Source organism: Orbicella franksi, chromosome 11 (genome assembly GCF_964199315.1).
Source record: "Orbicella franksi chromosome 11, jaOrbFran1.1, whole genome shotgun sequence".
Lineage (NCBI taxonomy): Eukaryota > Metazoa > Cnidaria > Anthozoa > Scleractinia > Merulinidae > Orbicella > Orbicella franksi.
Window position 1 is genome coordinate 8963217 of NC_138155.1, and position 11427 is coordinate 8974643.

The 11427-nt window shown below is 37.0% G+C and overlaps 1 long non-coding RNA gene across 1 annotated transcript; it reads right to left on the reverse strand.

Moving 5' to 3' along the window:
• Positions 1–1510: 1510 nt before the first annotated feature.
• Positions 1511–10180, reverse strand: LOC145502538 (uncharacterized). The gene is made up of 3 exons (XR_014051356.1): positions 9925–10180; positions 8856–9201; positions 1511–1525 (listed from the first exon to the last, which is right to left on the reverse strand). It is a non-coding gene; the product is annotated as an uncharacterized LOC145502538 (long non-coding RNA).
• Between the last annotated feature and the right edge of the window lie 1247 nt (positions 10181–11427).

Here is an 11427-nt window from a genome sequence, read left to right on the forward strand (position 1 = left end):
ACGATCATAGGTTTTTGAGCTGTTTGTTGTCTACAGAAATTTTGCGCCAAACGTTGCCATAGCAATTTTATAATTTCACATACGAAATGATCAATCAAGGGCGCTGAAATTTGGCGCCAAAATTAATGCGTAAGTTGTCACCCGTGAGATTAACTTGGTAACCTGGCCTGGGTTGTTCAAAAGGTGAATAACGCCGGATAAATTACCATCCAGTGGATAGGGTGGTTTGTTTTGTTAACATCTATCCACTGGATAGTGTTATCCAACCTTCGAACAACTGGGGCCTGGATTTTATCACCCCTATCCAGAAACCCTCTCGTTGTAAATTGCAATCCGTCAATCATAGAGACTTGGGTGTGACGTAATCTCGTCTGGCAGAATCCCTCCGATCTCATTTATTACGTAATAACCAAAAACGAAACGTAATTTGCTTATTAAATTAATACGAGGCTGTTACCAGCGAAATGTCGACGGCTGTTGCGCGTCATCAGAGGGTGCAGTTGAAGGTGGCCTTATGTTTGAATCTCAGCGCGTTTTTCAAAACTTGCTTTTGTTTTGTTTTGTTATATAACAAATCACTTAATGGCTGGTCCCTTGGGGAACAGTGAATTTTGTTTCCCTCAAATCTCAATGTTTTCCTCAATTTCGTCCCTGGGAAACATTGAGATCATCGGGAAACAAAATTCACTGTTCCCCTCGGGACCAGTCATTAGGCGTTAAATATTTCTCTATGGTAACCTATTGTGTCACGAAAATGGTAACAACGTGTCCACCAATGATTGAGCAATATTTTTACACCATGATTATGGCAACAACTGAGAAAGAATGGTTAAAATAAAATCTAAGTCTTGGAAAATGCTGGAAACTGTCTCGAGCCACCTAAAGTGCTCATTTTTCATTGCCACCAATTTCGAAAAACAGGTTGCCGGATTGTTTTGGTTCTCTAGCGGGGAAGGGGCAGCGAAAGAGATTTCACTTTCTTAAAACCTTCACGCGTCTCGTGTCTTTTTTTTTTTTTTTTTTTTTTGTAATTCTGCAGAAATTTAAAAGTACTATTAACTGTTTTTTGTGATATGCTGGAAGCTCACCAGTAACATGTACGAAAGATGTCCTATTCAAATTTTACAAAATGAGTCCAGTGAGTCATACATATACGTACAGTACTTGTGACTTGAATTGTGAATGAAACGCGATGGGAAAATGCAAAGTGCGGCTGTTCAGCAACGACAGATGCCATTGTAAGCAAAATTAAGACGGTGCCAAAAAAAAAATAAATAAAGGTATATATAGCTATATCATTTGACCATCAATAACTTGAGCCATGTTGGTCAACATGTGTCAGTTCAAAACATTCAATACTGTAGTCCCGGCAAAACAATGAAACTACTAGTCACATGAAATCCATGAATTCTGTAGCAGTAACCCGGCGTTATTCCTTTTGAAACCCGCAAAGTTCGCAGTAAATGGACCGATTTCCTGTTGCTTTGCTTTGCTTTGCTTTGCTTTGTTCTGTTTCACGTTACGTCTATAGTTAATTTGATTAAAATAAACACTGTATGAATAGAAACACGAAAGTAGAAATACAGTAAACAACGATTTTTTTTTTTCGGTCCTTTGTTCTCAACCCCTGATAACTTGAACTCCCAAAAACTCCAACCTTTTTAAATTTTCCTTGAAGGTTCGAGTTATCGGGAGCCGACCGTAAATCGCCTGAGGGACCAGTCACAGACAAACTCAATAGTTTTTTTCTTATAAAAATGACTAAAACTTAGTGTTAGTCATTTTGAAACAGTTTTTACTTAACCACTTTTTACCTCAGTTAGTAGAACTATTTATAATCCTAGTTCTAGTATTAAACTTTAGTTTTAGTCTCACGGTTTTAGCTTTTATTACTTCTGTATGTTAGACATTAAATGTATATTTTAGACTTTTATTTTTTTACAGGACCCTCCTGAAAATCACTTCTAGGTGATTAGAGGCCTCCTCTCAAAATAATAATCTATTATTATAATTATTGTTATTAGTTTTTAATATGCAATTGTTTTCAATAAACCCTGACTACTCCAACCTAATATAAATTCATCATGCCATTTTGAGCAGGGAATTTTTCTTGAGTATTGTGCCAAGTTCCAGGTGAATAGCGGTTTCAAAATATCATGAACAGGATGCTCAAACAACAAAGTCCAAGTGTGACGATCTTTTTTTCCAAGTGTGACCCAATTTCAAAATGTGTAACCCACACGCCCGCTAAGTAATAGAATTAACAATGATAAGGCAGATGGTCATTGCTATAGCTTTGCCTGGATTTAACGATCTTGGACGTTCAGTGACCCCTACGTTTCTTCCCAAAAACAGATTTTATTTGCAATTATCTCCACATTGTCAAAAAATGAAAAAAAAAAAAAATCGATGTGGGAAGTTAAAAGAAAATTCAAGATTTCTGTCCACGGGACATCGAATCCTGCCATCTTGCGGCTGCAAGGCGCGTGAAACTATGGTCGCTAAGTGGGAACTTGTGTTCTAAGGAACCTCACCAGTTGATTAAATTCACTTAATATGTCCACTCAAGCAATATTTGGCAGAGAATATCTCACTTCAAAGATCTAATTGCAATAGTTTTGGGCTTGAAGACACTGTGGCGTTATTCCTTAACGAAGTCAGATTTTTTCACATTTAGGATGTTCTTCCGAGCGTGTTCAAGCTGTTCAAAATTAACCAAAATATATGTTATTGACAGTCATTATTTCTTTGTTCCCTGTTGCTCAGTGGATTTCTGATCATAGCTTAGATATACCGATTCCATGGCTTTCAATGACAATATAAAATGGCGTTGACTAGCCTACACGACTTCCTCGGTTCGTGACATTTGTACATTTGTCGTTCTCTGTTCGGTCTCTCGACCTTTTTTGTCGCTTCACTCGTGTTTATGAAGGGCACTGCATGTTGTATAATAAGGAGGAAATTTAAGTAGAGTTGAGCCGTTAGACTGTGCTATGGGGAATTTTTATTGATCATACGTCTGCATAGTTTCCGTTGTTATCTGCATTTCGCTTCGTAGAGTTTGACACCTCTGTAATTTGCAATGTGTTTATGCATTGTTTAGGCTCGTTTCTATTGCAATATGGGCTTTTAGGTCTACAAGAATTTGCTTTTGACAAACGAAGGCGCTGGGAACGAGATTGTAATGCACAATTTTGTACCTAATCTTCGGGAAATCTAACTTTTTGGTAAAAAAAAATAAATAAATAAATAAATAAAATAGCTCTTTTAATAAACGTGGGCCTAGTTAGCGTCATGGCAGCCAAAGAACTGATTTAAGGGTTAAAACGGCGTTGTTTGGTGAAAATTGGGTAGGCAAAGTGTAAAACAAGTTCACTTTCCGCTACAATCGTGAATTTTTCAATGTATTTCACCCGTTTTGCTACAAATTGTTTCTTTACATTTCCAGTCATCTTTTTTACGTTATTTTGTGGTCTTATGTTTCAGCGCCGTAGTTCTACAAAAAAAAAAAAAAAAAGAAAAAGAAAAATCTTTCATGCAATGATTTCAAACAGTAAAAAAGACTGATGTAATTTAATCTATATGCTACAAATACTCGCCATGCACACATCTCTCTCAGTAAATAACCTTATTTTTGTAACTAGCTGTGCAAAGCAAGCGATCAATTACGTGCTTTGTGTCACGCGCCTCGCGAGAAGTGATAAAACTAATAAAATTGTCACGTATTTAGTGTGCAAAAACCAACAAACATTTCTGTTTTTAAGTCATTTCGTTATTAGAAAAAATATTTACAAGACGGAGACATTTCACAGCGTGAATTTAATCTTTTAGCTTTTTAAGAATATTTTTTCTATAAGGAGATAATCCACAGTGGCATGATTTGTTTTCGTATCGTATATAACGCTTTGCGGCATTTTTAAGAATTTCTCCTTTGATGGATCAAGATTAGTTTTTAATAGGAAACCGAAAATCAAGTTCACCTTTGCCAACCTTTTAAGTGAACCGTTCAGTTTGGAAGTTATATAGGCGTTTCTTAGCTAAACCAGGAACATGGTTCAGGCAGATTAAAGAACACCGCCTTTACTAGGTTCGGTTAGAATTCCAAAACAGCTGAGGTTACCCAATCACAAGAAGACCCATGGTTCATCTTAACCAATCACAGAACATTGTAGACCAGGAACGCGCTTTATTATAGCGTCTTTTTATTTGTAAGCTGCACTTAGTGATCTGAAGCCAGCCAAACCACAGTGATTAAAGAGTTGTTGAAGTCCTCCCAGAGCTCTAAAATCTGTCCCGCAACACTGAATACGAACCTAGTGGCTTGAGGCCGGAGCTTATCCCGGTTTCTGTAGCAAGAGGCGACTAAGGGTATTTCTACTCCCCTCTGGATGGATGCCAGGCCATCGCAGGGTTACCCCCAGCATTAAGTTTGCCGGTAACCATTTATACATCCGGGTGGAGAGGGGCACTGTGAGAGTAAAGTGGCTTGCCCAAGAACACAGCACAATGTCTCCGGCCAGGGCTCAAATCCGGACCGCACCCGCCTCCCATCGATACTACAATAATTGTATCAAACAAATGCCCAAACACTGGTGAGCAAGTGGTGGCCATTTTCGTGATGCAAACGAATAACCCATTTGAAGCACTCTTAATTGTACATTTTTTAATGGGTTTGTAACTCAAGACCGGCTCCTGTAACCTTTTTTAATCGAATTCTAATCACCATGTCAAGTTTTACGTTTTTGGTAAGTGTAAAAAAATGGTGGAAGCAGATTCAGGACCCCCTCAATTGTTTTGGACAATTTAAGCTGGCTGTGAATACGCTACAATCTTCATCGATTCTGGCAGTGAAATCAGTTCCATCGTGAAACTCTTTGATTATTTTTTCTCAAGACCCGAAGTGTTGGTCAAACGGAGTCGCTAGTAGACGTAAGGATTTGCGATAGCCTGCATTCCCTTTAGTCGAAATCAATATTTACAGGCAAGTCCGCGGAAGTTTTCCACCCATCGGCAGCCAACACAAATTGATCGCACGTCATTCGTTACACGGACTGCAGCTAGCTTGTACTAGCAAGTAAACGTGAGGTCCATTTGCCCTTTCAACGCATACCTGTAAGCAAGTTCAACTTTCGCCTAAAAGTGCCGAGGCTCTTTTTCCGCTTACGGTAATAAACTTGCCAAAAATTTCATAAATAGTTATAAATATTGTGGTTATATAACAAAATGGGAACATATCATGACAGTATACGATACATCATTCGGCATTGAACTATCACATGAAATAGTTAGACTGAGACGTCACACAACTCCAAAATCCCCCCACCCAAGTCCCCAGGAAGTAAAAGTCGATACCCAATTTTCAGACCTATAAAATTAGTAAACGGAAAACCAGCAAACAAGAAAAAGGCCTCATCTGTGAAAACATTTGAGAAGGACAACAAATTTGCCAATGTTAATGCGGAAATAATCGGTTCCTTGTAAACAGAATACTCAAAGCCAAAGCCTGAGGGAAAAATCCACCCTATTTCAGGTCAATATGGTCCAAACACCTTTTTCAGAGACAAACAGCTCAACAACCATACTCTTTTGGGCGGCACATATCTCTGATAGCCCATATATAGGAGTATTCCCAACTCATCCCCCCCCCCCCCCCGCCTCCCGAGCTAAAAATACAAAAAAAAATAAAAAAAATAAAAACGCAGTTTCTCCGCCAGGAAAATTTCTGCGCGATATTTCACGGGTCTCGTTTGGATCCTTTAATCTTTAAAATAAAAATTGTTTGCTTTGAAAGTCTTATTAAATCTTTCTATTCATTATTCTTTTATCCATTTTTGGCAACGCGTGACAAAATCCTATCAAGTGACCATTGCGTGACAGATAAATTAGGTCGACAGGACGCCAAATTTACATTTCCAAATTTCCAAATTTACATTTCAGCATGCATCATGAGCTAGGAGAACAGCACATAAGTATTTCGCTTAAGCAAGCAAGGCACTGAAGCTGGAAGGCCTCACCACTTTTATGGATTGCTTTTTAAGAACAAGGAATTGGAATGTGATAGATTATATCGGAGTCAGTTGAATGTCAATAGGAAGATGATGTACTTTGCGGAATTTGCCGAACTCCACGCGTCCCAATGGTTATCATGTAGGATTCTGAATACACCAGTACGTATTATTTGAATGTCATATTTTACAGAAGGTGAGCTCAACACGACTTTTCTGCCATAGTTTAAGTCCACATACCGAGAATATCAAAGGCAAAGAGACATTTTCACATTCCTTTTGATTATCTGGTCACAGGCACTTGCCTATTGTTTTCGTTTCTAGCAGGTTACCCTTACCAAAACAGCTGTATTTTTAAACTGATTTTAAACTGTTTTGAACGTATTTTGACGATTTAAACAGTATTTTGAAGTCACTATGGGGTATTTTTGTGCTATTTTGTACAAAATTCAAAATTTTGCTTCTTGTTTGTAATGTATTTCAAGTATAGTTAAAACCTACTTCATGATATTGGAATGATTTTCACTCTGTTTTTAACGTAGTTTGAGCTCAAAACAGGGTTTAAATAGGGGATTTAAAATCTATTTTAATACTACGGCCACAAAAATGTCGTTCAAACAGTTTAAAAATTCTAGTTAAACCCTGTTTTGAAAGTTATGTTGGCAATGGCCGTAGGTTTAAAAAGTATTTTACAAATTTTCAGTCTTAAAATAGTCTTTAAATAGGATATTTAAAATGTAGTTGACATGCCAAGAACATAAAATATGTTTTAAATAGGAAGTTTGAAACCTATTTGAGATAGCAATTCATATTATAAGCTTTAAAATACAACCAAAACAGTCTGTTTTAAACATATCTTAAGTTTTAATCAGGCGAGTATACTATTTAAATAGTAGTTTTAAATAATGACAATAATGTCTATCTTAAAAACAGATTTTAAATACACTATTTTTGCACTATTTATAAATCTAGCCCAATGGAAATTTATAATTCAATCAACATAATTTGCATCCCCTTTTTGAAAACTGCTTTAGTGTGTAAGCTTTTAAGACTCTCTCAATATCGAAATCAATCAAAAATTTAGCCAAGCCAAAAACATGAATCTGTGGACAAACAAACCTTTTCGCAAAACAGCACTCTCTTGCCGCCCTGCATGTACATGTATTCCTGTCTTTCTTTTTTTTCGAAGTATCAAGCACTGTTTATAACCAAAATGGCAGGCAAAGACTGAACAACTCCAGGACTTCCCAGAGGAGTTTTTCGATAGGCATTAAAGTAAATCCCAGTCTTCTCTAAAAGGACATGGTCACAGATGCCATGTTTGTTCACAAGTGAGGTTCAGGTTGAGAGCATGTGCTAGGCCGCATGTACATGCACAATATAAGTTCTATCAAAAGTGTCATCACTTTAAAAATTTACCAGGAGCAATCAAATCTCTGAAAGCAGCAACTAATAACTCAAGGAAAATTGATCCAAGTAATTGGTTGACATTACTTATTACTGATTGGGGCTACTCCTAATGGCAAAACATGCCATCACTCACAAAGTAGACCAGAATTAAGATCTCACAATCAAATCACAAAAAAATCACATCTACTCAATATTAAAAAGAAAATTTCAAGGTACATGTAACTAGCTTGCAGTAATTAGCAAATTATTGATTGTGGTCAGTCATCATGTACGTGCTTCAAGATTACATAATTTACATACATGTAATTTTGGCAGAAAGTGTCCCACTCACAGTGTGCACGTGAAAGATCTCAAAACAAATCACAAGAAATGACAACCACTGAATATGAAAAAGAAAATTGCTTGTAGTAATCAGCCAGTTATTTATTGTGGTCCCTCATCATGGTATACATGCTTCAAGATCTTGCAAAAGTGCTGTCACTCACAAAGTACACCAAAATCAAGATCTCACAACCAAATTAATTCCTTTTTTTTTTTTTTTGTTCTTTCAAACAATTCTTTTTTTCCTGTTTCCCATATGAGCAGTTACAGTTTTCCAGATTTGACAGTCATTTAATTTTGAAGTCAAAAGTGGTTTGAACTAATATTTGTGTACAACAGTTCAGTCATTATTGTTAACAATGTAGGAAATCCATTTTTTTTTTTTGTCTAAATGATAAAAGTTGTTGTTCCAGTCTGTTATGAGCAGACTTATGTTGAATTTAGTGGTTGGTTTCAATGACAGATGCTGTGACCAGGCTAATATTATGAGAGTCTGTGCTCTGATCTGTTAACAAGAGGCATTCACTACTAACATCACAGCAAGCTGGCAAAAAGCGCCGGTTCCACAATAACTGTGAATAATAATTATTATTGGATGAGGTTGAGCAAAATATCATGATTCGTCAGTGGCAAGCAGATCAATTATTTCCCGAAGCTGAAGGCTGAGCCAAATAATTGATCTGTGACCACCCAGTTTGGTTTCACATTTAAATCACTCTCTGACAGCTCAGCGAAGCGATCTGCCATTTAAATTATTTCACCTGAGAGCTTGGTTTCAATTACGCATGAGAGGAAAATTCAATATTATTTGCAGCAAACACATTTACACGGCACTATGCATGAGCAGATCATTACTTGTAGGCAGTTATTTACATGTCACTTGGTGGGCTCTCAGCCAATGAAAAGGAAGACAAAATGCATTGAATGACAAAAAGTTTTATTTTTCAGTTGTCAACAATAACATTTCAGAACACCTAGAGGCCTTTGCGCATTTGCTTGGATGCCATCTTGCAAACTAGAGCACAAGCTTCAAGATCTCGCGAACAACAACTACCGAACCAAGACTTGGAACATTTCATTATTAATTATGTACATGAATAAACTGCATTATCCACTTACCCATTCATTCATGTCCTAGTGGGCTATTCTGTAACTGGTTAAATTTACTCTGTTTCTTGAAAATGTTACAAGCAAAAGCGAATAAAGAACCCTCACTGGACCACATAAAAATGCCTTGGTGGTAAATCACACTGGTTCTGCAAATCTTTCCCAACTTAATTGTTTCATCTGCTTCAGTTTCTTGCAAAGAATGAAATACTTCAGCTACATGTAGTTTTCTGTGTTTTCATCCTTCTCTTATTACTTTGTCCTCTTGTCTTTCATTATTTTTTCTTCTTCTTGCCAGGTAATTTCTTCTTCCTGAACCTTGGTTGTGCTTAGCCATATTTTTTGGAAATATATCAACCTGCCACATAAATATAGTGCATTCATCTAATCAAAAATTTGTTGAATTTGAACTACACTGAATGCTTGTCTATCCCCCACTGAAGGTCAAAACTAACATGTGCATGGGGAGAAGTCCCTATCACTAGGCCCTTCAACCATTTTCCAGAGCCTCTTTGTGTGAATATCATTTTTGCCAAGAAATCTACATCCATAATATAGAAGAATGAAAATAATTAAAGTAAAATTAACGATAGAAACAATAGGACGAATACAGGTTGAGTGACACCTAAAGTCGCAACCAAAATGCAAGGATTCGACTGTTCATGGCAGGCTTGATTCAAGCTTGGATTTCATGTGTTATAGCATGCAATTACTCAATACATGAACATGTGTACAACACATTCTTGCACGACAACAAAGTGCGATTCCATTCATTCGAATGTCCCAATTTTGTTCTTCGAGTGTTCAGACCCAATCGTTCGATTAAGTTCGATTGATTTCGATAAAGTTCGTTTAATTGAACGTTCCATTTGGTACGTGATTAGTTACGTCTGGAGCAAAGCCATGCATCTAAGAGAAAGCTTCTTTTATGAATAAACATTTGGCGCATCCAAACAAGAAATCGCCAAGCATTACCCGCGTATGTTTCAATGTAAAATACCTGAAAATACGCTTGAAAAAGTTACGAGGGTTGTAAACAAAAAAATGAAGTTTAAGCAGATAAAATAAACAGATACCGTACCGTTAAAAATCCTGGGCTAAGAACTATATCCAATGTGGCGATCGATGCGATCCTCTTGCTTCGTTTTGGCGGTCGTAACTTTTGGCGCAAACAGATTTTCCGGTCGATTTTCCGCTGACCCGCCGGTGCAATACTCTGATGCGAGCATTTTGGTCAGCTGTGATTGCATGAAACATCATGTGAATGACCACGTGACTTGTTTCCATTTCAAAATTGCTGTGTAAAACGGAGGTTTCGTTCCAGTCGTTTAAAACTAGTGCAACAGTTCATTTGTTCGTTTTTTTACCTTTTACTGGACGAAAAGTTAAGGGACCGAACCGAATCATATGACTCGTGGGTGCAGCGACCATGATTTATCTTTCTGATAGACTTCAACTTGGTAATGTCTCAAGGAAATGGAGGTAAGCCGACCATCTTCTGTCTTGGTGTGTCTTTCATTCGAAAAGATGCATGCACATGTAAATACATGTAACATATCTGTAACCACATCAGCTGTTTTATCGAATTAGATGATTGCCTGTGAAACATAGATCTGAATTTTGAATTGTTCTTCGTCCAGTCTACATAATTAGGTACTGTTCTATATACATGTATGATCGGTTATATGGCAGTTATATGTTTGCAACTGTGTATGCCATTTTTGTGCAGCCGTAAATTACTCATCCATTGTGATCATTTTACTATCTTGACATGGCATAAACTGATCGATCTCTTCGTAGGGAAATTAAAGTGCGAGCTGTGGAAGTTGAATCAAACAGTTTGTTTTTCTTCAAGTGGAAAGGCAACTTTATAGACTTAACATGATAACAAAACATACATGGAGGCTAAAATATTAAACCCTGCAATAACTAAACAATGCAGTAAATAATTTTGTTTTTATTTTCAGCTTTGAGAAACAGGAGATGGAGAGTGGTGCTGCCCTGTTAGGGCCAAAGTCTCTGTGAGTTTGATAGGGGTCTTTCAACTGCCTTCTGGTTACAAAGTTATTGCTGCAATTCTGCAATCGTTGGTAAATTTTTAAAGGAGGAAATAACTAAATTTAGGGTTAGAAAGGAAGCTATATGTAACTTCTACAGTCATGCCACATCAGTGAAAGTACAGTTGTTTCTTGTTGGAAATGAATGAACCTTACAACTTGATGGGATAATTTTTGTTAACTTGTAAATAATAATAGTATCGATCATATATTACATACACTGCGGCTACAAAGTTTATTTCAAGGGGAACATGGTATGCATTAATTAATTCTTTCATGATTGAATACTGTGGTCTTTGTAAAACTTTACCTCAAATTGCACATGACCTTGACTTATGACAGCTTGGGTTCTCTATAACTTACTGCAAGTGGTTTTGGTTTTTTAAGCTTCATCTTGCCAGGGCCGGAAAAAAAAAAATGAAATCTAGCTGCCCAGTGGGCCAGTATATTTTAGTTTTCAGTTGGCTCCACTAAAATATTACTAACGCCCAATGGGCATGTAGGGTTCATGCCTTATCAACTACATC